At 35.3% G+C, this 24465-nt stretch overlaps 1 protein-coding gene across 4 annotated transcripts in view; it reads left to right on the forward strand.

Moving 5' to 3' along the window:
* Nucleotides 1–1340: 1340 nt before the first annotated feature.
* Nucleotides 1341–24465, forward strand: part of siz (Brefeldin-resistant Arf-GEF family protein schizo) — a 60409-nt gene continuing 37284 nt past the window's right edge. For all 4 annotated transcript variants that reach the window (XM_088189449.1, XM_088189450.1, XM_088189451.1 and 1 more), the window contains exon 1: nt 1341–1468. The gene's annotated coding sequence lies outside the window, so the exon portion shown is untranslated. The remainder of the gene's footprint in view (nt 1469–24465) is intronic.

Raw genomic sequence — 24465 nt, forward strand, 5'->3', positions numbered from 1 at the left:
TTACAATTGAATGGGGCACGGCTCGCATCGGCGTGCGAGCCCAGCAGGTCGTCCTGATAAGAGTGTGTCCGTTACGCTAGTGTTACCAGATTGCCGCCAAGTTCTTGCCATAATAAACCTAAATAAATACAAATAAATAGGGCCCCTACAATATCAAAACTTCGATTTCATTATTATTTATTACTATATTTTTTCGCGTTTTATTCATTGGGATATCTTTATAAATAAAAATCTTAATAAGCATCAGATAGGCATTGTTAATATTTAACAAATGTTTGTAACAATAAGAACTTTGGAGTATAAATGTACCCTGCTCAGTTTCGCGATGGTTAAATTCATTTTCAGTACTTGTTGAGAATGATGGCATTGCTCTCCAAAACTAATGGTTATCTATTCTTCGCTGCGCCACATTAGTGGTTTGTCTCTAACGGCTACAAAAATGGCTAACAACGTTTTGCTACATAAATACGTTTTAAAATTTAAGCATGTTAGCATGTTGGTCATAACAGTGGGCATCCCATAAATAAGTATTTATTTAAAATGAGGATTAAATAGCATAGTAATGTAACACAGTAGGAATTTGATAGCGTTGGTGGCCGCTTTCTTAGTTGTTGTGGACAAACCAGCAGCGAGGGCTACATAACTATTGGTCTTGAAGCGTGGCGCCGTCATTCTAAATAAGCACTCATTCTTTTGGTAAATTCAAGAGAGGGCAAACGCCACTATCTGCCCCTTTCTCATAATGCTCTCGTCTCCGGGGTGCAAATGAAACACAAATGTATCACTACAGAAAATTTTTTGTATGGTTAAAGTTTACATGGTTGATCTATTTTGCAGATACGGAGTCAATTAACTAGTTTTCCCGCCGCGTCGGCAAATAAGTAGTTTAGTCGGAGTGTGTTACCAGTCTAGCGAGTAGTTCGAAGGTAGCCTAATAAATCAGTGCCCCGCATAATAATTAATAATGTTTTACTGTGAATTATAATTTGATTAATGAAATCCATCTCTATTGTCATTTTATTTTAATTTTACACAAAATATGTAAATTCAAGTTTATGGATGTTTTTAATTTTGGGTGATATAGTAAACATGTATACTATGATTTGTGAATATTTACTCAATCACCTTAAAGAAATGGAAAACGATATTTACACAGCAACGTTTACGATAAGTAGTTTGTAAAACGTTAAGCCATAAAAATTGATGATTTGTATATACACGCATCGACGCATCGACGCATCGGCGGTGCGTCAAGTTTAAAATCGATATTCGCCTCCGATTTGGCCATAACGTCGCGTCGACCGAGCAAGCCGCGCGTAGTTCGAGTTCGAACGACGATCAGTCGAGTGTGCGCGTTCGGCGTGTCGGTCGTGTTTCGCGTTGTGTCTTTCCGCGCTCCCCCCGCTCTGCCCCGCCCCCGGCAAATGTCACCGGCGGCGCTGACGCCAGACGCGCGTCGCGCAATAACGTAATTGAACAATTTAATTTATTTTTAATATTTTAGCATTGTGTTGTGTTGAATTTGGCATCTAACGAAATGATCGATTTATTCATTCTGAAATACGTTCAAAATGGCGCCCGGGTTTCTACCCCTCAGTGCCTTGCGCAAACTGAAAAAATACGTTAAAAATCGATTGTGCATTTCGACCGGCTGTCAAATGGATCGCGTCGAGCGTCGGGTGTAATACCGTTAAGTTTTGACGGTGCGAATCGTAGCGAATAGATCGATTTTGCACGTGTCTTATGCCAAATAAACAAACGAATATCACGAAAAACATCTCGACTTTTACGACATGGCGTCCAGATGTCCTTATAAAGTTGGTCTTAAAACCAATTTGTATTAGCCCGTTTATTTTTATGACACCGTCTTAAAACACATTTTTCCGGCCAGTGTTAAATTCAATTTGACGTTTATTAATCGAAGATGGCGGTTTGTTGTTTTTATAATTTGTTATTGGTTCTTGTTGCGTGTGACAGGTGTATTATGCTTAGTATTATGAGTCATTTAGATCGAAGGACAGCACCAGCGCACTTTGGTAGTCTTGGCCGCGGCCTCTATTTTTTGCTATTATATGTGTTTACCAGCTGTTGCTGGATTGTCCTAGTTCATAAGCCATTCGGTCTTTGCCGCTCGCCGCAGCTGCAACTCGGAGTCTCGGATAATAATGCTTTTAGTCCGATTCGCCGATAACTTTCTTTTTTACTGTTATTTGCGGTCATCTTATTCGTTCTGTGCATTAGCGATCAGCCGATTAGCGCAATGGCACGCTGCACGCGTCAGCTGTCGTTTCGGACATTATAAGGTTTCTTTCAAGGTGGACTCGAGTCTTTGTATTTAGTTTACATTGTACGTTCAAAGTTCGAATGTATTTCTATGTTAACTTTCTATGTTATCCTTATCGTCTAATTAATTGCTCTTAAACAAATTCAATTGATTACGAAATGGGTTAAAGAATGGCAATCAATTGCACAATAAATAAATATAAGAGATAAGAGGTTTTTGTCCCACTTTTTGTTTAATAATGGACATTTTAATCCGTATCAAGTATATCTCTATATTTGATTAATAATACTGAATTATGAGATGATTTTAAATAAAAAATATGCGACCAAAATAGTAAAATATTTACCACTATATCTGAATAACTAAATCTCTCGTTTTATCAAAAAGCTGTTTTTCCAAAATGTATACATGCACTTCTGTTCGTGCTGCTGAAAACTCTATTCAAACTTCTGTCTGCTAATTAATACACTTCTGATAATTATAACGCATGCACATATGAATTAATTAATTCCTAAAGCATGAACTTGAAATCTTCACGATATATATTATACAATATCGAGCTGGAAAGTCTATACATTAAAAAAAAATATGTATTTTATCGAGGTTTAGCCGTGCAGTGTTAATTTTTTGCTTAAATTTGAGGACCGTTTTCAGCTAAATTTCTATTTTTTTCAAAATTATGTATTTTAATAAATTAAAAAAAAATCAGTACATGCTTAGAATAGTGTTTGTATGGGTTTACTACAATGAACAGTTAACACCCCATGAATAACTCGAAACAAATCTATTTAACTGTATCTAGGATGCGAAGGTATAATATTATGAGATCGAAAAATCGACGCCTCACAACCAAAGGGTTTTCCCTTTAATATAATCTTATAAGGTATAAAAAACATAATGCCTCTGTCTGCATATGTCACATACATATGTACATATATCAATATGATTTTAATTTAAAAATATTTGACAATTATATTAGTAATTTTTTTACTTAAAAATAGAGAAAATTATAAAGCAGTTGGAAGTAAATGTAGAATATATTTGTTAATCAAACAATCTATGTTCAGAATTTTTGTGTGCACAATTTTCGTTTGCGCAATAATCCGATCATCGGAAGCATACTTAGAATACGTACATATGTACATATGAAATGTCATTAGCTACGATAACTGACACGTGTTCATTGAATTCAATCAGTCCAAGTTTCGACGACCTTAATTCTATTTGTGGGCAAGAAGGAAGGAAACATTTTAGGTAAACAACAAAAACAAAGACCGGGATCAAAAGAGAATTATTCATTTTCTTTTGAAATGAAAGAACGAAGGGAGGAGTGAAAGGAAAAATAAGAGTCGGCGATCTTATAGTACCGCAATTTGTCTCTCTAATTTCGCATCCATTATAATGAAATCATCTCTCTGTCAAAGTTTGAGAAGCGCCGCGCTCGCAATTTTTGTTTTTGTTTTTTGTCGACGGTCCGTTTGTGCGGAAAATTGTTTTTGCGCCAGCGCGCTTTCCTCGTCGCTTCCAGGAACGCTCGTTCTTGAAATCGAGATGGCCGCTCGTTTGCGCGGTCAGCCGCGATTTTTGTACACACTGTACCCGAGGATAATGATACTGACGTATGTGTGTGTACGTATCCGGTGACGTCACGCAAAAATACGGAAGGTGGTCAATCAACTGAGCACGTCGCTCATACGCGGCCAACCTTTTCGCCACACGAATCGTGTTTTGAGGTCATTGTTGAATAAACAAAAGATTCCGTGACGAAGATGATTTGTTGATTGTTGCTTTTTTATAAGTGGTTGTTGCTGCGGCGATTATGTGTACTTTTTTTGTTGTTTGATTTTCCAGAGGCGTTGTTGGGTTTTCCACCGACGTTTTGTTAATGGTTGCTCGCTACTCATCATTTTTAGTATTCGAAGAATGTGAGTGAGTATGTAGATATGTACTTCCTAAAATTGTTTCGATGGTTAGAGTCTTACAATTGGCAGTTTTCCCACAGTTTTTCAACCCAAAAATGATGTTTCAGTATAAAATTCGACGAAATTCTATATTTAATCATGATTTGGAGACTTCTAAGAATTAGGCGAGATGAAACACTTCGTAGAGCTTTGTAGACAATCTATCTTCCACTCTCAACGAGATTACCCTCTTTTGTTCACTGGAAAAGCGAGTAGTTTGGGTTTGACTCACGTTTGGTTGACGTTCAAAGTTTTATTTCACATAAGAATCGTTAGTTTGAAATTGTTAGTTTGTTTTAAAAAAAATCTTGGCGTATACCATTTTGTCCACTGATACGATACGCAGTATTTTAAATCCCACGTCTATCCATTCACTCCAAGTCTAGCATCGCTAGAATAATTACGACCATATATAACAGTGCAACGATCAGAGACGGAGTCTGCTAAAGTTTTGTTATAATCAGTGAATGTTTTCTTCACTTCAATATATGCATAAAGATCTCGCTTCTAACAAATATATATTAAAGTATTTAATACAGATTGAACGTCTTTTGCACTCTGCCTTAATCCGCAAATTTTGATAAACATATGATTCACATATATGCATATATTTTACAATCAAATTGTACAATTAGTCAATGCATGCATTGACAAGTAAATATGTATATGCATTGATTAACTTAGCCAGTTACAGTAACCGGAGGAATAGATACTTTACCTAGTTCATGCATATATTAACCATATATACACAGTTAAACTATTCAACCCGTATTCCAAAATTCGTATTATATTTATTTTTATACATATAAATGTAATAAACTGATTTAATCGTGGCATGTATTATAACATAAAACATGGGGTGCAGCTTGTGTTTTATTTTATAGGATGTTAATCAGTTTGATCAGTAAACACTAAAATTTAAGTCGATTGATTTATTTATATTTATGCTATACACTGACTAGTCAATTCATTTTCTAGTTTCAAAGTAGAGGCGAATGTAATAATGTTAGCTATGATACAGCTTACAGGCAAAGTGTGAATTTTGAAAATGTATACATTAACTACTCAATGTATGCATTGTCAAATCACTTCAGTTACAGTACACACAAACGAATTTATGAGCAATGTAATTAATTATTATATGCTCTTTCTGTTCGGTGTTATATATATTTAAACGGTATTTTAAACCAATTATTGTCAATTTATATAATCCCCCTTTTAAGTAGACTCGTTGCAGTTATTTTATTATAAAATTACTTGCATACGATAAGGTTTGTTGTCTGTCAAATCTTGTTCGTTAACGATGTAACTAGCTCACGTCAAAGAGTTCACACATTTAGTGCTAGTGAAATTACACACGAAATGTAGCATTATGAGCTTTAACTAAAACTCATAGTTAGTGCATACTTAGTTTAGTCAATGTGTTTAAGGATTGCAATACTAAAAATATAGGCAATGAATGAGAGTGAAGTAGTAAATGGGGCACGAACGGTTTTTATACCAATTTTTGGGCTTTTATTAGTACTCATAGACAACATAATAAAGGATCAGCGTATAAAGTATTTTTAGAAGTACCTGAATGTAAGGACATTTTTTTAAAAGCTTATAATTTGAAACACGAAATATGCATAAACAGCAACTTAAGTCGAAACCTGCTTGTTTATTATACTTCCCAAAAAATATGAAGACGACAATAGTTACTACATCTTCATTCGATATCTTTAAAGAAACTGTTCCTACTCTTGTATTCTTGGATTTTTCGCGAAATTCGCAAGCATGTATTAACATGCAATATATTACAGCATTCAGTTCGACATTGAATGAAGGAACATTCTTTTTCGGTCTTTTTTTTATTACCAAATAATAAAAAAAATTATCAATACCGGTATTATCGGTATTGATTGTTTTTTCTCTCGGTAATACCGGTATTGAACATCCCTAATTGTATACTTAAATTTAACACTACACATACACTAGCTAATCAATATATACATTGAATAGCAGTTTTAGTTGAAGCTTAGATTATTACATTTCATTTATACTTTAACTAGACAATGCACAAGTCAATTAATCCGTGTATAAACTGACAGTTTTTGACTGTTACATACATCTACTACTCACTGAAAATTCTGACTGATTTTATATAAACAACAATGACGTATTGTTTTGTATTTTTTTTTATAAAATACAAAAATGTAGTATGAAAAAGTAGAAACCATTATAAATTTTGTAATTTCTTTCCAAAGAAGTTGTATGAAATAATAAGAATATAGTTTCATTATTTTTTTACAAAGTGGAGGTATATTTTAACGTTGCGAAGATAATACTTTTTTTGTATTTTTTACGTTGATTATGATTATTAGTAATTTAACAACGTCATGATTATTCGTGAATTTACAAGGTTTTCTTACTAAATCTGATAAAAATAAAATTGTATTTAAATATAGTCGGGCCAATTTGTTTTCTGTTATGAGTTATGAATTGTATAATGGGGTTATATAGGGTTAAACGTTATATAAATAGGGTGCCTACTTGGGTGTTCTCAAAATGCTTTTTAGAACATCTGACCCAAGATATATAAGAAAAACTTGTGTAAGCTTTTTGTGAAATTTTATGCTGAATTTATCATTAGATGATCAAAAGATACACGCTCGTAAATTTTCAAGCCCCATTAGCAGAACCTTAACCAGAACAAGCATTATTATATTATCACGGCAGTGGAAATCCCAAGACGATCAGAATAAAACGCGCGCAAAATCTGAGAGCATCTAGCGTCTATATTTGTGAAAAAGACATATTTTTGTATTCCCTCGCTGCGATGGTATCTCACCGATATTTATAAACACTGGAAGCACTCTTCCATTCTTTGCCCTTTGTGTGTTTTAACTGCGACGCATTCTCTTTCTCTTTCGCGGTCGGTCATTCCATACGTTTTAATTTATTTTTTTAAACAGCGACACGTTTTGTGGAGACAAAGTGTGAGGCGCGGGGTCGTGACCCCTCCGATTTATGACCCAGTGAACAGAAGGTCCCATTCATTCGAACGTGGGGTCTGATTGCTTGTTTCATTACGTTTTGGACCCGTTAATCTACACATGCCACTTGTGTACACAAAACATCATGTACGCGGGTGCATGTATGTACACACTACGCAAGTTGAATACGCTCAAAGCGCACACATGTGTCTTCACATATCGTGAAATTGCTTTTTTTTAAAGAGACAATGGATTGGATACGTTGAATAACGCTTCAGATATGTCAGGTTGATTGGTCAACTGTCGCCTGGCAATGACAATGGTCCGTTTCCAATCGTAAAATTCGTATTGTGTGCACTTTCATTGTTCACGCTTCATTAATTCTCCACGGTCTATCGACTCGATCCTATGCCGTAACCGTATCGGGAAATGAAAGCGTCGTTTGATGTATTCATATGCATAATGCAAGCCAAAAGGAAGACGGCGTCACCCTTTCTCCCGTGCCGAGATCTTGAACTTGAGTTTGCCGATATTGTGACGTGCGAATTGTGCAAAAGCGCATCCATTGTTAGGACACCAGACGCGGAAAAGAGAAATCATCATCTTACGAGGCGGTTGCGCAATCGTTAATTGTTCTTACGTGCAAAAAAAATGCTTTGAAAAGTAGGATTGCTCAATGTCGATCCAGATCCAGATGACAAAGTTTGATACGTTGTCTCTTCGGTCATCATTACATGCTTTCTAATCTCTTTCATTGTAATCTTTGCGGTTCCGACCGAGCTCGTGCGTTATTTATATTATTTGAACTAATCTAGCGTACGCGTTCGAGTACAATTTCACTTTTCATGCTCGTTTCTCTCGCTCCAAATAAAGTAGATTATAGAGCCATTCGATACGCACATATGCTATTTTACGTGGATTTAAAGGTATCAATCAAGTGTATGTTATGGCGAAGGACTGTTTTCTTACGTTTTTACATTCGGGGTCGGGTTTCTATAATTGTGATTAACGCACTCACGTGTTTGTTTACCCCGAGAGTTGAATTTGCCTAATGCAATGCCCAATCAATTTTAGCGCCGCGGTCAGTAACCTGCGGCTCGCGGGCCACATGCGGCCCATTTTGATTTTTATTGAGCAAAATTAGCGGTTTTTAAGGGGAAATCCTAAAAATTTTCTGAAGTACTTTTAATTTAAGTAAATTAAAATTAAAATCACTTCAGGTTATTCAAAATATATTACCAAAATATGAACTAATAATGATAACAAAAAAAAAAAAAAAAAGGAAAATCGGTTATAAATACTAAATTAAAAAAAAATTGCATTTAAAACCTTTAATGATCCACCAAAATCAACTACCTAGGAACAATTTTTTAATAAATTCAGGCAACTTTAATCAAATAAAATAAAATTAATAAATAATACAGGCGGCCCTCGACTTTCGCACATAATTGGTTCCTCAAAATGTGTGCGAATGTTGAATGTACGAAAGTCGAGGGAAGTAAAAAAATTGAAATTGTGTGTATTTTAAAATATTTATCTATCAAGTAAATATAAGATGTTTAAGAGGCGTTTAAGAGACACGTTTAGGTGGGGTTTTCGGGTGTTTCCTTTGAAAAGTTATCAAGAGTTAACTGTTTTCCACTATTCTTTTTCTTTTCTTCATATAGTATTTTATAACATGCTATGTTTTTATTGATCGCCCCACGCACTTGAGATATGCGTTCTCCATTGGGATCACAATCTTCCATACTATTTAAAAATTTGTCAAGGTGCGTGAAGGCTTCATTAATATTTTTCATTGTTAAAGAGTTTTCCAAAATATACCTGTCTCATCTACATTTAATATTTGGCTAGAGGAATATTCTACATCTTCAATAATTTTGGATAATTAGGAAATAAATTCTTTTGCAGCATCTTTATCCGCATCAACCGATTCTCCAGTAAATTTAATATTATGAAAAGAATACCTCATTTTAAAATTGTAAAACCAACCGTTACTTACTTGAAAAACCGTGTTAAAATATTTTTTTAATCTATCCTTCCAATCTTTGTGCAAGCTGAGAGCTTTTGCTTGAAAAATTAAAGTACTCAGAGGGACATCTTTTTGATGTTGGTCATCGATCTACGATGACAAAGATTTTACATTTCATCCATGTTTTTTTTTTGCTGTGTTTTTTGGAAACATATCATTAAAGATTGTGGAAATATATCTTTATTTTCCACAATTTTGAACGTATTCTTTAATTATATTTTTATTTTGCAAATTGAACATATCGTAGACCTGTTTGTATCATACGAAAGTCCGATTGAAGCAAAAGATTCACCGCTATCAAAACGTTTTTAAAAAGAAAAATTAAATTTAAAAAATTGTTTTTTTTTTAAATGTGCGAAATAGCGAATTGTACGAAAGTCGAACGTTCGAAAGTCGAGGGCCGCCTGTACATATGTATATCATATCACTATATAATTGTTATTTCCTTTATCATAGTTTTAATTTTTTTTTTTAAATATTGTGAGTATTTATTATATTTTTCTAAACGTATACGTATTTATAATTTTAATGTATTAAATTGTCACCGCAGAATGAGTTATTTCTTACTCATTAAAATTAAATTGACGGTTGAATAATTAATTAATCAAAAAATACATGTTTGCAACAATGATAAGCGCTGCAGTAAATGCGCGATCGCGATCGATAATATATGAAAGTTTGAAACTAATTGGCGTGATATTGTCTTTGAAATGCGAGACTAAAGTTGCGTCTGAAGCATTTGATCCTATATATGAGATTTCTACGAAGATATAAAATAGCTTTCTATATTGATAGTACGTTCTCGTCGGTGCGAATGTGTCTTTGAATCGGCACTTACATTTTAATTCTACCTACAAATCAGTACTTACAGTTTTGATGCATTCACTCCAAAAAAGTAACTTTAAGCCTTTTTTTATTATTATAAATACAACCGTACAGATGTGCATGCGTGTAATCCAAGAGCTGAAACACAGTTAGTCTTAACCAAGAACCGTAACTAGTGTAACCAACAAGGTGTGACACTGGTCAGAATAACGTTGGCGATCTGGGACTATGTCGAGCATGTCCCGTAATATGTCGTCTGGTGTCATTGGACCATCGGGTCGTCAATATAACGATGATGCTTTGTCATCGTCAATGATCAAACGGTCATGCGACGATCGAGTTAAGTCATTTAATCATACGACGGTGATCATAATTTGCTTCCTTTCCGCGAAGATAACGCAATTTCCCATACACTATGTAAACCACGTCGTGTTTTATGCTACTCTTAAATATCGGACAATGTTACAAATGTACTTGAAAATTTAAATAATACAACCATGCCGTGTCTTTGATAGTAGAACGCGTCATGGCACGCCGGAGTAAATACAAATCGGAAAATTACATGTATTATATTGGCGATGTCGCGTGACGCTCATGGACTTTTATTATGCAGATCTCTGTGTATGTTTTTATTATAATTGAATTCGAAAACAATTGTACGTACTACTAACTACTCTGTTTAACCACTTGAGTGTCGGACGATTGTTATTGTCGGTATATGCGTTCAAAAGCACTCGCGTGAGAAAATTCGCGAATGCCTTATCAATGATAATGATAGCAGCATAAGTAGGAACGTCATTTGGGGGGGACAAATGGGGGCATCCCCCCCCATGTCATTTAAATCTTAATGAAATCAAAATATTACGTTTCTGATTTTAAACCAGAAATTCTTGGGTAATCCCTCAAATAAAATTTAACCGAAAATATTCCATTTCAGAGAAATCATACCGGAATACATTTTCACTGGTAGATACATATTTTTACCATTGAAAATATAATTTATCTGGCAGGTGCTTGTAAGTAGTATATACATTTACATACTTGTCTTTTTTTTTTCTTATGCGATGTATAAATGTTATGCCTGCACTACACTCTCTGGAAGTTGGCCAAGGACGGAGAATATAGTGGGTTACTTCGGTCGAGTTCTCTCGGAAGTTGTCCCAGGTTACCGAGAACGGGAGGTAAAGTGGGGGTAATTCAGTCGACTTGGCCAGCTTCGAGCGCTTCCGAACATTGTCAGCAAACGGACCGAAGTCAAAGGAACCGAAGTCGGAGCTGCTCTTTCGAGCGCGAGTAGTGAGATACTTCCCCTTTCGCTCTCTCGCGTGTTAAGTGACGAGAGTGAGAGAGATAATGATATGGTATTTCGCAAACTGAGATAGAACGAGTAACTCGCTTCAATTTCAATATGCGCGTAAGCGTTCTATGGTTAACACGCATGTCGAGCGCTGCATCGTAGTCACGTGGTCAAGTTATAATACCACATGCTTATCGGAGACTTCAACAGACTTACTGACATCTTTGAATATTTTAGGGCACCAAAAAGGATTCATTATATTTTTGATAGTATATTCTTCTAACAGATATCGGTATTATATTTTTTTTTCATATAAAATTAAACAATTAAAAAATAATTAGTGGTACTTGATTTTGTTAAAAAAAATCTTTTCCAATATCCTTATGTATTTTCCTAGATCGGTTTATATAAATGTCACACCATAACGAATTCTTATTTAGAATCGATGGCGACAAATTCTAGGATAGTCACACATGTGATGTTCGTATTCTGAAGTATAATTTTTATGCCTTGTGGCATTTTGAAAAAGCCGACAAAGATTTTGCGTTAATTGAATGTTTACGACCGAAAAGTTTTCACTGATATTGTATTGGTGAGTGCCCACATAAACTTTTATAATTGTCAGTAACTTAATTTTAATAATATGACAATTTAAAAATTGCTATTATTTGGAACTTTTTTCGATCGCGCGCAAATATGCCGGCTGTACGTGACGGAAGCCACCGTCCGGACGTCATTCACGCCGCGAAGCGCGCGGGCATATGAGATCGGCACGATTTTATTGCTTTTGACGTGTATTCTAATCAGGGATTCCCTTGAATTTGGCCAGAAAAATTTTGATTTCATTAAATACATATCATTTAATTAAATCGAGATATTAAAAAAACGACCACTGGCTGGAAAACTTTTGCCCCTCCCTGATAAGAGCTGAAATGACGTGTTTAAGATACACAATAATTTTATCGCATACCTGACTTATATATGCTACTGCGGTACGTTTTTAATATCTATGTATTTACAATCCAAAAGATAATTGTTAATCAAGCTATATAATATCAGCTACTCAATGATCCGGAATCGAAAAACACCTCTTTTTAACAAATATATGGTATTTAAATATAAGTAGTTTTTAACTCTTTTGATGCTAGATGTAAATTAGTAGTTACGCTAAAAGTGTTTTTTGTCAAATATATATGATTTATAAAATTGTTATTTTTGCAAAATATTTATATATTATTTTGTAGTGAACTTTTATGGATTGTTAAAACGTAATAAAACACATTTTTTTAAATTGAAAATACTAAAAAGAGTATGAAAATATGTAGAAAACTAACTTACAGATGCCAAACTACTTTTTAAAACTATTTTGTCATTTACAAAAAGTGCCTTTTCGTATATGGGAATTAAAACGGTTATGTTTTTGATGAATAGCCGTCGATAAGGATCAAAGTTAGCGCATTTTTCTAATTGTTTTTGTTTACGCGAGTCCAACAAATCTCATTAATCATGGCCTTCTAAATCTCATTCTTTTATTGTTGAGTGTTTATAAGCGAGGGTATAGTACTATAGTGTATATGTACATACATATGTATAGCTTGTGCTTTACAAAGATTGGATTTCAGTTGGATCAAGTGGCACTTTTGGAGAGCCGATCAATCGGCCCCCTGACATTTAAAGGGTTAAATAATAAATAATGTCGATGTGTGACCTAACGTATTATACGTTTTTCTTAAATTTAAATATACAGACGTAACGCGGGTACAGTTCCTAGTTTGTCCCAGGGATGCAATATTCCAGCTTAATTTCGGTCTTCCTTTTCTTTGAGGATAGGAGGGTTTCTGACTATCGTTTTAGTAAATCACACAGCTCTTATTTATGCTGAATTCGCTATTGAAAACAGCGTTGTATATCCTCAAGATATTTCTCTCCACGTTTTCGCTCGTCTGATTTGTCAAAGGCCAACATTTTGACCCGTATGTAATCACTGGCTTGATGATGGTATTGTACACCCTGCATGCACTCGTTTCTTCAACCAATAAAATATGTATACGTCTCTAGAAAGATACATTTGCTTATTGGACATCCTTCCGAGGTCGAATGGTGCAACGGGAATATTGTGACTAACATGCTTTTTGTCTTCCATTTCCGTTTCGCAACAAAGAAATATTGTTTCAATGCATCATAAAATAATTACGTGTTATTCATGTGAAACCCTTTTTTTCTAGACGTAACGAGGGCTTTTGTGTGGTCTCATTCTTTGGTTAATCCTTATTATTACAGATGATCATCCTTGGTTACGGTAATTACTGCGCGAGTTTCAAGAACAAGATCCCCACAATACCGTTATTTAAAGATATATTGCAGCCTCCTAGTTTTAAATATCCAAAAATATTTCGCTACGCTGCGAGTAAATGGTAGTTTATAATTTTTTTAAAGCAGTTCTCAGTGAAAATAACATACAGACATTATGTTTTTTTTTTTGCTTCAAAATAAGTATAATTTTGTTTTTGTATACTACGCTTTCATTAAAAATCGCTTTAAAAACTTGATGATAAATAAGCGCAAAAAATAAATAATACCCCCTTTGTGCTTATTAACGAGAGCCCTCAAGTTTTTATTTCATAGTATAAATCGTATACCAACATTCAACAAGGATTACGTATATCGCAAATATAACTTTCACAAAACACTCTTAAAGAGATCAGTTTACCACAATGCCATAACGGTCGGTGCGTATTATATATAATACTATATTATTACTTAAAGAAACATTCACTACCATACAATCAAAGGGTCGTAAACTACTATATTTACAACCCTTCAATGAAATCCTTTCCAGCCATGTAACAGGATATTGATTTTCCGTTTGAGCCGATTCATTCAAAATAGGGTGGAGTCTTAGTACTTTAGAATCGTTTTCAAACGTTTGAGAAGCACAATGATGGTCAGCGCGTGTCATATTACCTGACTCGTGACAACACGGTAACGATGAAAAGCGTTAAATTATGCGGTGGAAACTGAGCCATTGTAGAGTTTTCACATGCAAATGCGTCTACACACATGCGGTTATTTGCGTATGTGTGAATAATTTCATTATGGGAAAATCAGACGTGGGTTTGTTTTTATCTCATGTGTCGTTTTTATACGGGTTATATACTTTTGTTAATATCAGTGTCAATTGATTTTAAATAGAGCTTGGATTTTCAGCGTCCTGAAATTTTTTATATAGCACAACTGCGTAGGTGGTTAAATTATGTATATTCCAAATTAAGGTTTGAAGTATTTTATTTTGACTCACCTGTGTATTCAACGTTAAAGTGTGCGTGTACAGAGTACATAAGCATACACTTTCGTATCTTGTTAAATTTGTTGTTGATTTTATGTTATCAACACGCATCATTGTTTTGATATGATATGTTTAGAATGCAGTGGCGCAGTCTCTTTTGATCTCACTGCATATTATTCTCAGATCTATTCTAAAACGTAGAATAAAATGCATTAGCAGTGAGTTATTCGATTGCGTTTTAACGTACGAGTCACGCCGAGCTCTTGTGCCTGATTTCACGGTTATCGTTTCTCGTTTGATTGAAGTGTATACGTTTCAGCGAACCTGAATAGGTGTTAATCGCGCGTGTGGCAGTTTAATCAGATGAGATAATTCAAATTGACACTAAAATCTTATCTATTATCTCAGATATGTGTATTGTACGATAATATACATTGCTCTATGGAATTTTCAGGAAAGTTTCGTATATAGTTTGTGCAATCATTGCGACGTATATTTTTGATGTCATATTTACGAGTGAATTACTGCCTTTATTATGAGGTTTTGCGCGAAACAGCAAACAACGACATATTTATATTATTGAATAAATAAAATATACATCCATGTGTATAATAAATACACAGGGACAGGCATAGAATATACCTAACTCATATCTGAAAGTTTTTGCTTCGTCGCTTAATCAGTACAAACATCCAATGCGAGTAAGAGGGTTTTCATTTCCTAGAAAGCGCTTCCTGCTGTATTTGCTCTTCTGATACACCTCCCATTTATAAATACATATTTGTATATTTGTATGAACACTCATACATACCAAAGTCGGTGCTTACCTATCCCGACCGTTCCCGCCTTATTTATGTACACTCGGGAATAATTGTATCGCGGTCGAGCGGCCAACGCTTTCATTAATTAAAAGCTTAAGCCCTTTTATGCGACTCCGTGAAAAATTCACCGTACCCTATAAGCGTTTGTTGATTTTCACGCGTTAAACCCGCTTTTAAGCATCGGGGGCAATTGGAGTCGTTACGGTGGGTTGATGTGCTTATAAATTCGTGCTTAATTAATGAAATCGACAGGTAAATAGAATTTATACGATTATTGCAATTTAACAATCAATTGTGTAATATATATAAATCAATAAAAATCGTCGGTAGATGTCTACCATCGATTTAGGTTCACAAATTCAATATCTCATCCAATTAATTTCTATTAATTTCAATAATTAAAAAATAGTTTCTACTTTTTCATGTGCTAAAGTATAAAAGAGCGATTATTCCTTAGCACACTTTTCTACTTCGTATTATCGATCTGGAATTATAGTCCTTCCTGAAACGCTTACTGTAATGTAGACTATAATATATAGCGGCGGTCTCTCGGTGTTTACCTGACGTCCGGCATTAATTTGGTTCTCCTGTGCGTTAATTCCTAATCGTTAATTTACAATATTATTATATTGTTCCACTTCAATTGTTGTGCAACAATGTTATATATGCTTGAAGGTTTTGTAACCCTAAGGGGTGTGATTTCGCAGCCTGAAAAACGCAGTTGAAAACTAGTAAGAATTTTATTTAGCTTATATTACATATTGCAACAAACTATGATGGGCGAGATCGTTATTCTCCGAGCGGTTGAGATGTAGAAGCTGGCGGAGGGATGATGTCAGTGGAATATCCTTATGTTCCGATTAGTGTGGCAGTGACAGTAAAGCGGAAGTTGATCCCTCTCTGCTGCGGTGCTCGTTTGGTAGAGTCCCTCTCAGGATGTGAGCGTCCATGACCGTATGTTGTCAACGGGCGGGTAGTGTCTTCGAATCTGCCTTTGGGTTACAAAACCTAAAGTATTAAGGGTTGATAAACTCGCTGACGAATAACAATCATGCAGCGGTCGAATTGTGCAACGAGAATATTCTCGGTGCTTTTTGTCTTCCGGTGATACATATATTGTTTCCCGTGATCGTTTCGCAACAAAGAAATGCGAAACTTTTTTTTTCTGGTCGTAACGAGGGCATTTGTGTGTTCTAATCTTTTACACTATAATGTATTGTTTTTCTTAATGAATGATTATTTTTGGTCACGACAATTTACTGCGTGAGTTTCAAGATTGAGAACCCCCACAATGCTTATTAAATTAGATAATAATGTTGTGAAAATTCGAGTTTTTTTATTTTGGCAGCACTGTAAATCGGACAGCTGTCAATAATCACGCGTGTTGAATGTGTCAAATGTTAGCTTGCAACAACACATTTACAGAACACCCTTGAGTTGAAATTGAATTGCTAAACATGAATAACAATTTTGTGCGAACTGTGTATCGAAATTTACGGGAAACTTATAACCAATTTTATTGTCCTACTGCAACGTAGTGTGGCTGAAGTGTGGCTGAAGACCAGGAATTGTCGATTCATCGGCGGTCGCAGCTTTTGAGCTCTTCGTTAGAGTAGCAGCAAGTTGTGCTGATTTATTAAAGAAAATCTTCTTCTCTGCTAAGGCACATTTCCATCTCTCTGGGTATTTTAATAAGCATTATTGAGGCATATGGGGCGAGAAAAATCCTCTTATGGTTCACGAGAGAGCATTATATGCCAAAACAGTGACTGTGTGGTGCGCATTGTGGTTAGGTGGCGTCATTGGGCCTTACTTTTTTAAAGCGATGATGTCGAACTGTGCTATAATCGCATGACAACCGATTATTTTTGGCATGAAATCGAAGATAATGACGTAGAAGACACGTGGTTCCAACGTAGCATTATTTCACGTTTTGGTGACGGTGAACTGGCCGCCAAAATTATTAAAATGCCGTTGAATTTTTTGTGGGGTTACGCTAAGAGTCGTGTATATGCCGACAACCCCGAACGCTGGAGCTCCTAAAAACATATAGTCGAATACTGACCGAAATTACATTGAAAGGATCGGCTGCTGTAAAAGGTCCAGAGACGGCTATTCAATTGATATTATTTTTCATTATCAATAAAATACACAAAATATTCAATTAACCCGCCGTTGGTCGCACGGCGATCTATTTTGTCGAATATGACGTTAGCTTTTAGTGAATTTTGTCGTCGCTTTGTATTACTTGATGCAGATCATTCGATTTTTCTACGTGCACTATTAGGGTGTTCGTTATTCGAATGCATCGGTGTGGGGGAATAATAATTTGCTTAGAACAGAAAAGGTGATCCTGGAGCTTTACACCATATTCCGATAATAATCCCCGGTCTAGTTGGATTGGCATGCCAGACACAATGATATCACAAGTCTGGATTAGGACAACACATCCACTCGAGCTTATACCTGTGTTTATACCATCATCATCACATAACACCCAACGACGTATTCTTTTCATCCAGCTAGGAACAATGCGCGAATATTCAAGAACTCACTCAGCCGACTTATCCTCGCGACTCTCGCCGCGTCTGCTTGGGGTGACTCTTCCACAAAGGGGTGGCGCCGTGGGGTGGTGACTCGTGTAGTGTCGGGCTAGGAGCGGCTTTCGTCGGTGGGGTGCAGTGAGTAATGGCGATGCTTTTTTTTACTGCCGCCGGGGGTGGAGACGGTCTGAGGGGCTCGGAGATTTTCCGTGATACCTACATAACCCTGGGCTCTCGGACTCGCTCGGATGTTGGGTGATGATTCGCGTTGCAGTCGCCATTTTCCCCAAATTTCCTTCCTCCGGTAAGCCCTGACTCACGCCCTTCCTGTCATTTCACAACCTCCACCCACCCTCGGATAGGTGTTCGCGGTCGTTAACCGTGAAATTCCGCAGGGGTTCGAAAAGGGCGAAGGGTTCATGTTTTGGTTTTTGGTTGCAGTATTGACAACCTAGTCATAATGGTACCTTTGGGACGTTTATTACTTTGTAGAGAATCAAGAAAGTGTATGTTACAATAGTAGCGAAGTCCGGAAGTCAGAATATGCAATAATTGTACGGATTTAGCATAGTGAGGCGTTCCAAAAACGCCTGGAAATGAATTTCCGCTTGTTAAGACGTGATTCATAAATTGAAAAAAAAGTATCGAGTTCTATTTTTATAAAATTAATATTTAGATTGTCGGTTTTAAGAACCACTTCCAATCGATTCACTAATTTGATTTTCTTTATAAATTACATTGCAACAACAGTACGTCTTCGGTCAATATAAATTCAATGAACACAATTAACCCTCGCTAATAAGTGCAGTAACAAGAAAGAGGGTGAATTAGCAGGAAGGGCGTGAAGCTACTACTCAGATGTCTAAATCAAGACATGCGTTGAATTGATATACTATATTTAAATCGCATACGTTTTTCTCAGAAATTTTATTATAATATAGTCTTTGATCTTGTCAGAGATTGATAACATAATCATATTGTATATATATCCAAGATATGTACGTTTACGGGAGTGCTGCTTCCAGCACGTTTGTTCAATCCGTGTAGATAATATCTTCGATGCATTATCACAGTCAACTCGAAAAGATAAGTCTCAAGTGCGTTTGAGTGGGAAACTGTATTTCTACGGTGTTGACCTCTGGTGGGTAGGTGTCGTACAAAGGTACCTGACCTATGTTGAAAAACGCCGGTAGGATGCTTAGACACGTCGGTAGGCGTCTTTGTAAAAGATTGCGAGGGGGATACCTCTCATACGTGTGTTTGTGCTAACACTACACGCCTAACAATGCGACTCTGAACGCGAAAAGACCGTCTCGCGTGTTTGTATTTCTGATCCTGGAGATGACTCAGACACCGAGTTTTCGGGTTGGCACTCACTCCACCTGCGCCCCCTCGCTAGGGCTGATAAGTGTTCGCTATCGGAGGGTCTAACTTTCCCACACCCACCTTTCGGGGCTAATAAACACAGGATATTACGAATTGTACGAGGTATCGCGGGGGAGCAGGTCCACGGGCGTTTTTCGGACTAAACGTCTATTTCTGGGCAGTGGATTCTATTTCAGCTGGCCCCTTCGGCGTTACTAATATGCTTGGTACTCTCATGTAAAATGCTCTGAGATGACGGTTTAAATTTAGGGCGAGCGATGCGGTGTGACCGGATCCTCCATTATCCCTAATAATCCATATTTCATTACGGCGAAGGCAATTTATTCCCGAATGGCGGTGTGTTGTGGATGTAATTATCGAGAGAACATTACACCCCAAGCCAGTCCCTTAATGAAAAACACTCAACGTTTTGGCAGCTTTTGGGAAATCTTCTTTTCAATTACATATGTTGGATGTATCCATTTTCTTTTCGATTTGATTAGTAAATCACGCTTGTAGTATTTCGATACAAAACTAATAGTGTTTCGATAAGCAATTGAATTTGAAGTAGTAGTTACATACATTTTATTTGTGTTTTACACACAGCACATGATTTTATCGTATTTATTTATAGTTGTCGTAAATTTATGAATAGATTAATTATTGCATTTTAAACCCGGATCTATTGGACACTAATTGCATTCAATAATACTTACCTACTGACCTGATTGACAATTAACCACCTAAACGTGCAAATAGCTAACAATGACATATATTTGGATCTCACATGCGTAAGTTTAAGATTGCAATTTGTACACATTCTATACGATAAAATGTGATCCTAGACTCTTGGATTTTATATATGTTTTAAAAAAATGTATTAAATAAATTTATATTTATACAACTAGTAAGGCGATCTATAGTTCTGAAGGACACTTTTTATTAATTACTTAAACGGGCGCGTATTTGGTATATGCAAAAATACACATACATATGTATAATTAAATAAAGCGAAAAGAAATGTTGTTTTTTGTATTGAGAAAAAAAATATATAATATTTATTTATGTTATTTATGATATTTTGTCACAATTAGTGTAATTTTTCGATCCCTCTTTTGTGAAATATGTTTTCGGACATTATTATTAAGGACGGAATAGCGTAATTTGTAACGTCTCAGACTAGTAACTCTGAGGTTGCGGGTTCGAGCCCCGGCAAGCGGCACTCGAATTTTTGTTTATAAAAATGCGCTATTATTAAAAAAAAAACCCAGCTGCAGTGACATCTATTGGTTATAAATTGCACATAATAATTTATAATTAAACCAATTCCCAGACTTTCAGTCTAGTGGTTATTACTTACTTGTATATATTCATTATGTCTGATTGACTTACTCAGCTAGTACAGATTTGCCCGTTGTAAAGCATTGGGCTTACGCCTGTCAGGTTATAGCGGAAAATTTAATAAAAATAAATAAATATGCGAAAATACACATACATATGTATATTAAGTAAAGCGCAAAGAATTGTCGATTTTTGTATTGAGAAAAAAATATTTACAAAAAATATATAATATTTATTTCGACGAAGAATTTCTATTGTTATTTATGATATTTTGTCACAATTGGGGTAATTTTTCGAAAATTCGAAATTCTTGCTGTTTTGATTTAAAAAAAGGAATTTATATGTCTTCGGACAGGAAAGTAGAATTGAAATTTTTTTTCGATGCGAATGTTCCGTAATAAATTATATGTCAGGAGAATTAGGCGGATGTGATAAAATTATTGATCCAGTTCCTGTATAATTTTCGCGGCGTACAGTCTCGCATTGTCGTGTTGTAAGATGCGACATTGATTATTAACTAGGACTTATCGTTAAACGCCCGGTTATATTATCATTTATATTAAGACTTAAAATAAGTGGAAATCGAATGAAGCATATCTAAACCATATTTTGACCAACAGGAGAGCGCAGAAAACAATTATCCTTTCTCAGAAGTCAAAAATCCATGTCAAAAGCAATAAAATCATGCCGTCGTCGTCGCAGTGGAAATGCTTATTACCGAGCGTCCGAGCACCGACACGATTTTATTTCTTTTGACGTGAATTTTTTACTTCTGAGAAGAGATAATTGTTTTTGCGTCCTCCTATTGACCATAATTCAGTTTGAATATACTTTAACCAATACTCTCATATCAGAAGTCCGTAGTAATATCAATAAGGATAGCAATCATATTATTAAAACATAGTGTAAATTCAAATTTCAGACAGAATATGAAGCAATATGCTGAGAACTCTCAGCATATTGCTTCATATTATGTTGTATTTTGGACTTGATCAATGAAAGTTCTAAAACTGTTATTAGTTGTAGAACTTTCATTAGGTCAAGTTGTGTTTGGTTTAGGTTTGAACAACAAATTTACGCTTCGCAACTGTCAAATTGAGTTTCATAAATATTTTAGAGCAGCATATGATTGCACCAATTGCGCCAATCAATTAAATTATATTTTCGCTAGTAGAAATATATATTTATTGTTGAAAATGTATTTTGAGTCAAGTGAAAATATAACTTCGCCGAAAAATACCTACATTTATATACATCGCATGTAAATAAATAATGAGAAGTATGCAAATGTATATAATCCTACGTATGGAATAGTTGAAATAATATATTTTTATTATACTTATACATGCCAGATAAATTATTTTTTCACTGGTAAAAATATTAGAGGTACCTAGAAGAAAGGACTTTTTTTAATGAAAAGTATTTTTCCAATACCAAATTTACTTTCCATTTTTATAAAAAATAATCTCTATCGACAGATACAACCTTCTTCAATTGGATCAGATGAATAAGGTGTTATCTGTCGATGTAGAGTTTTTAATCCCACATTTAACCCAAAGTTGATTTAAATTCTGATCATTCAATATGTTACCTACAACATAATCATCTGGGCTTTTAATAAATAATTGCAATTTTGTCAAAGAGGTATCTTATAAAATCCACATCGTTACCATTTATTACTTGTATAATGTAAACCACTGCACCTAATTCGTTTATAACAGAAAACTCATATGCATAGGAAATTTTCAGGAGCTTCTGGGGCTCGCTGAAGCAGACTGTTAGGCGGGTGACTCATATTCGTTGATATCCCTGGCGTCTGGTAGAGATAATGGGTTTCTAGAGACCAAAACTCTCATAAAAAATATGACTTACCGAAATTTCTATCAGCAATTTCGCAATTCTTATTTGGTTCCAAGAAGCTGTGTTATCTCTTTCACCGTAAAAAACGGTCGCCACAAAATTGTAATTCCGATTCATAAATTCGTTTAATTGTTAGCAAAATTTTAACACAATGTATTGTTTTTTTATATATTATATTAAGAGAAGTTAACATATAATATTCAGCAACATCTTTTTACAGTTGTAAATATTATTTTCATCGATTATCTGTAATATAAATTTTCGCCGTGATTCCTCTATATCAGTGTTTCCCAAACTTTCGACATCTGTGTACCCCTTCTATAAATCTTCGTAACCGTGAGTACCCCTCGTCAAAAAAAAAATGCATATACTTTAATAACAATAAAAAAATATTTATTTTTTCTTTGTTCCACATCCAAAAGCCTGTCACCGTTGCACTGCATTTCGCAATTAAAAGCGACAACCGATACGAAGCTTCTAGGATTTTTTGATTGTCACCTCCTGTCAAACTCCACATCACTTTTCGAGACTGATTTAAATCCTTAAGTTTATTTAAAAAAAGTCGATTGGCTTATCTTTGTACTGATTGTGGTTTGTCTTAAGATGGCGCTTTAGTTTGGATGGTTTCATGCTTTCATTTGTTAGGTTTTCATAACAAGTGAAAAAGTGGAATAGGCTCTTTTGTTGCACCAGGCGCAGCCAAAGCCCGATGCAGCGCGTACCCCCCACTAAACTCTTCCCGTACCCCCAGGGGTACACGTACCACACTTTGGGAAACACTGCTCTATATTAATATAACTGTTGGTTTATCACAGTGTAAGGTAAATAAAAGGTAAATATGACAGTATTTTAATCCTATAACCATTTACCAAATGCACAGTCATGCGGACAAACTACATGCTATAAAAATGCTCTACATTCTCCTCAGAGTGTCGATATCTTTAATGGGATCTTTTATTCTTACGTACAACTAAAGCGTTTTAAGACGCAACATTCAAGAAGAAGAAGAGCGACTCGGAGCCAATAACACTTTAACTGATAGTGCGCTCCGGTTTCTAGCGGTCAACCAATACCGAATTTTATTTATTTGTCTCTTTGACCCCTCGACGAAATTTTTGACTTATCTCTCTATCTGTCGTGTTCTCGTCTGCTTTGTGTGTGGTTTCGGGCATTGCGCTGTTTTAGCCCATTTAGAATTCAGCGTGTGGGTTCCATTTTCGATTGCGATAAAATAATTCTATTGAACTTTTCAATTAAATTAACACACGGAGATACTTTTCGGCGAATAATTAGCAAACTGGTAAAAGGTCTGCGTCGGCGTTCGTGATTGATTAGCGATTGGTTTTTATGTAAATTTTGACACGTTGTAAATGTTAGATAACTCAAGAGCGTATTTTGAAAATTCATTTAATCTCGAGCTTTTGAATGTTTTCAAGTCTGGTGTTATGCTATGATAAACTTCCGCAATTAGCAATGTAAACAAAATCGATGAAACGAAAAGTTACTTTTGACACTTCCGCTTTTTTTCGTCGTCATCTGACAAACTTGTTTTCTCGTCGGCTTAAAAGGAACCACTCTCAAAGTGTCTGTATTTTTTTTTTGCAATCTGTAACACATAACGGGCGTGTCGCGTAGCGTTACGTAAAAAGTATCGATTTATAATTGAACATGATTTGCATGCATAACCGGTACTTAAATGAAAATTTAGACTATGTTATGGACTCTGATATCAAACGTGAAAGTTTTGTTGTTTATACGTAGTCTGAAATGACTAAAAATACTGAAATAGGCGACAGAAAGTTACTTTTTGTTTGATATAAACCCTCGGTGTTAAAATAACGTGCTATTAAAAGATAAATAAAAATAGCATGAATT

The sequence above is a fragment of the Plectrocnemia conspersa genome, unplaced genomic scaffold, assembly GCF_051122295.1.
Source record: "Plectrocnemia conspersa isolate PC_06_02 unplaced genomic scaffold, ASM5112229v1 ptg000008l, whole genome shotgun sequence".
Lineage (NCBI taxonomy): Eukaryota > Metazoa > Arthropoda > Insecta > Trichoptera > Polycentropodidae > Plectrocnemia > Plectrocnemia conspersa.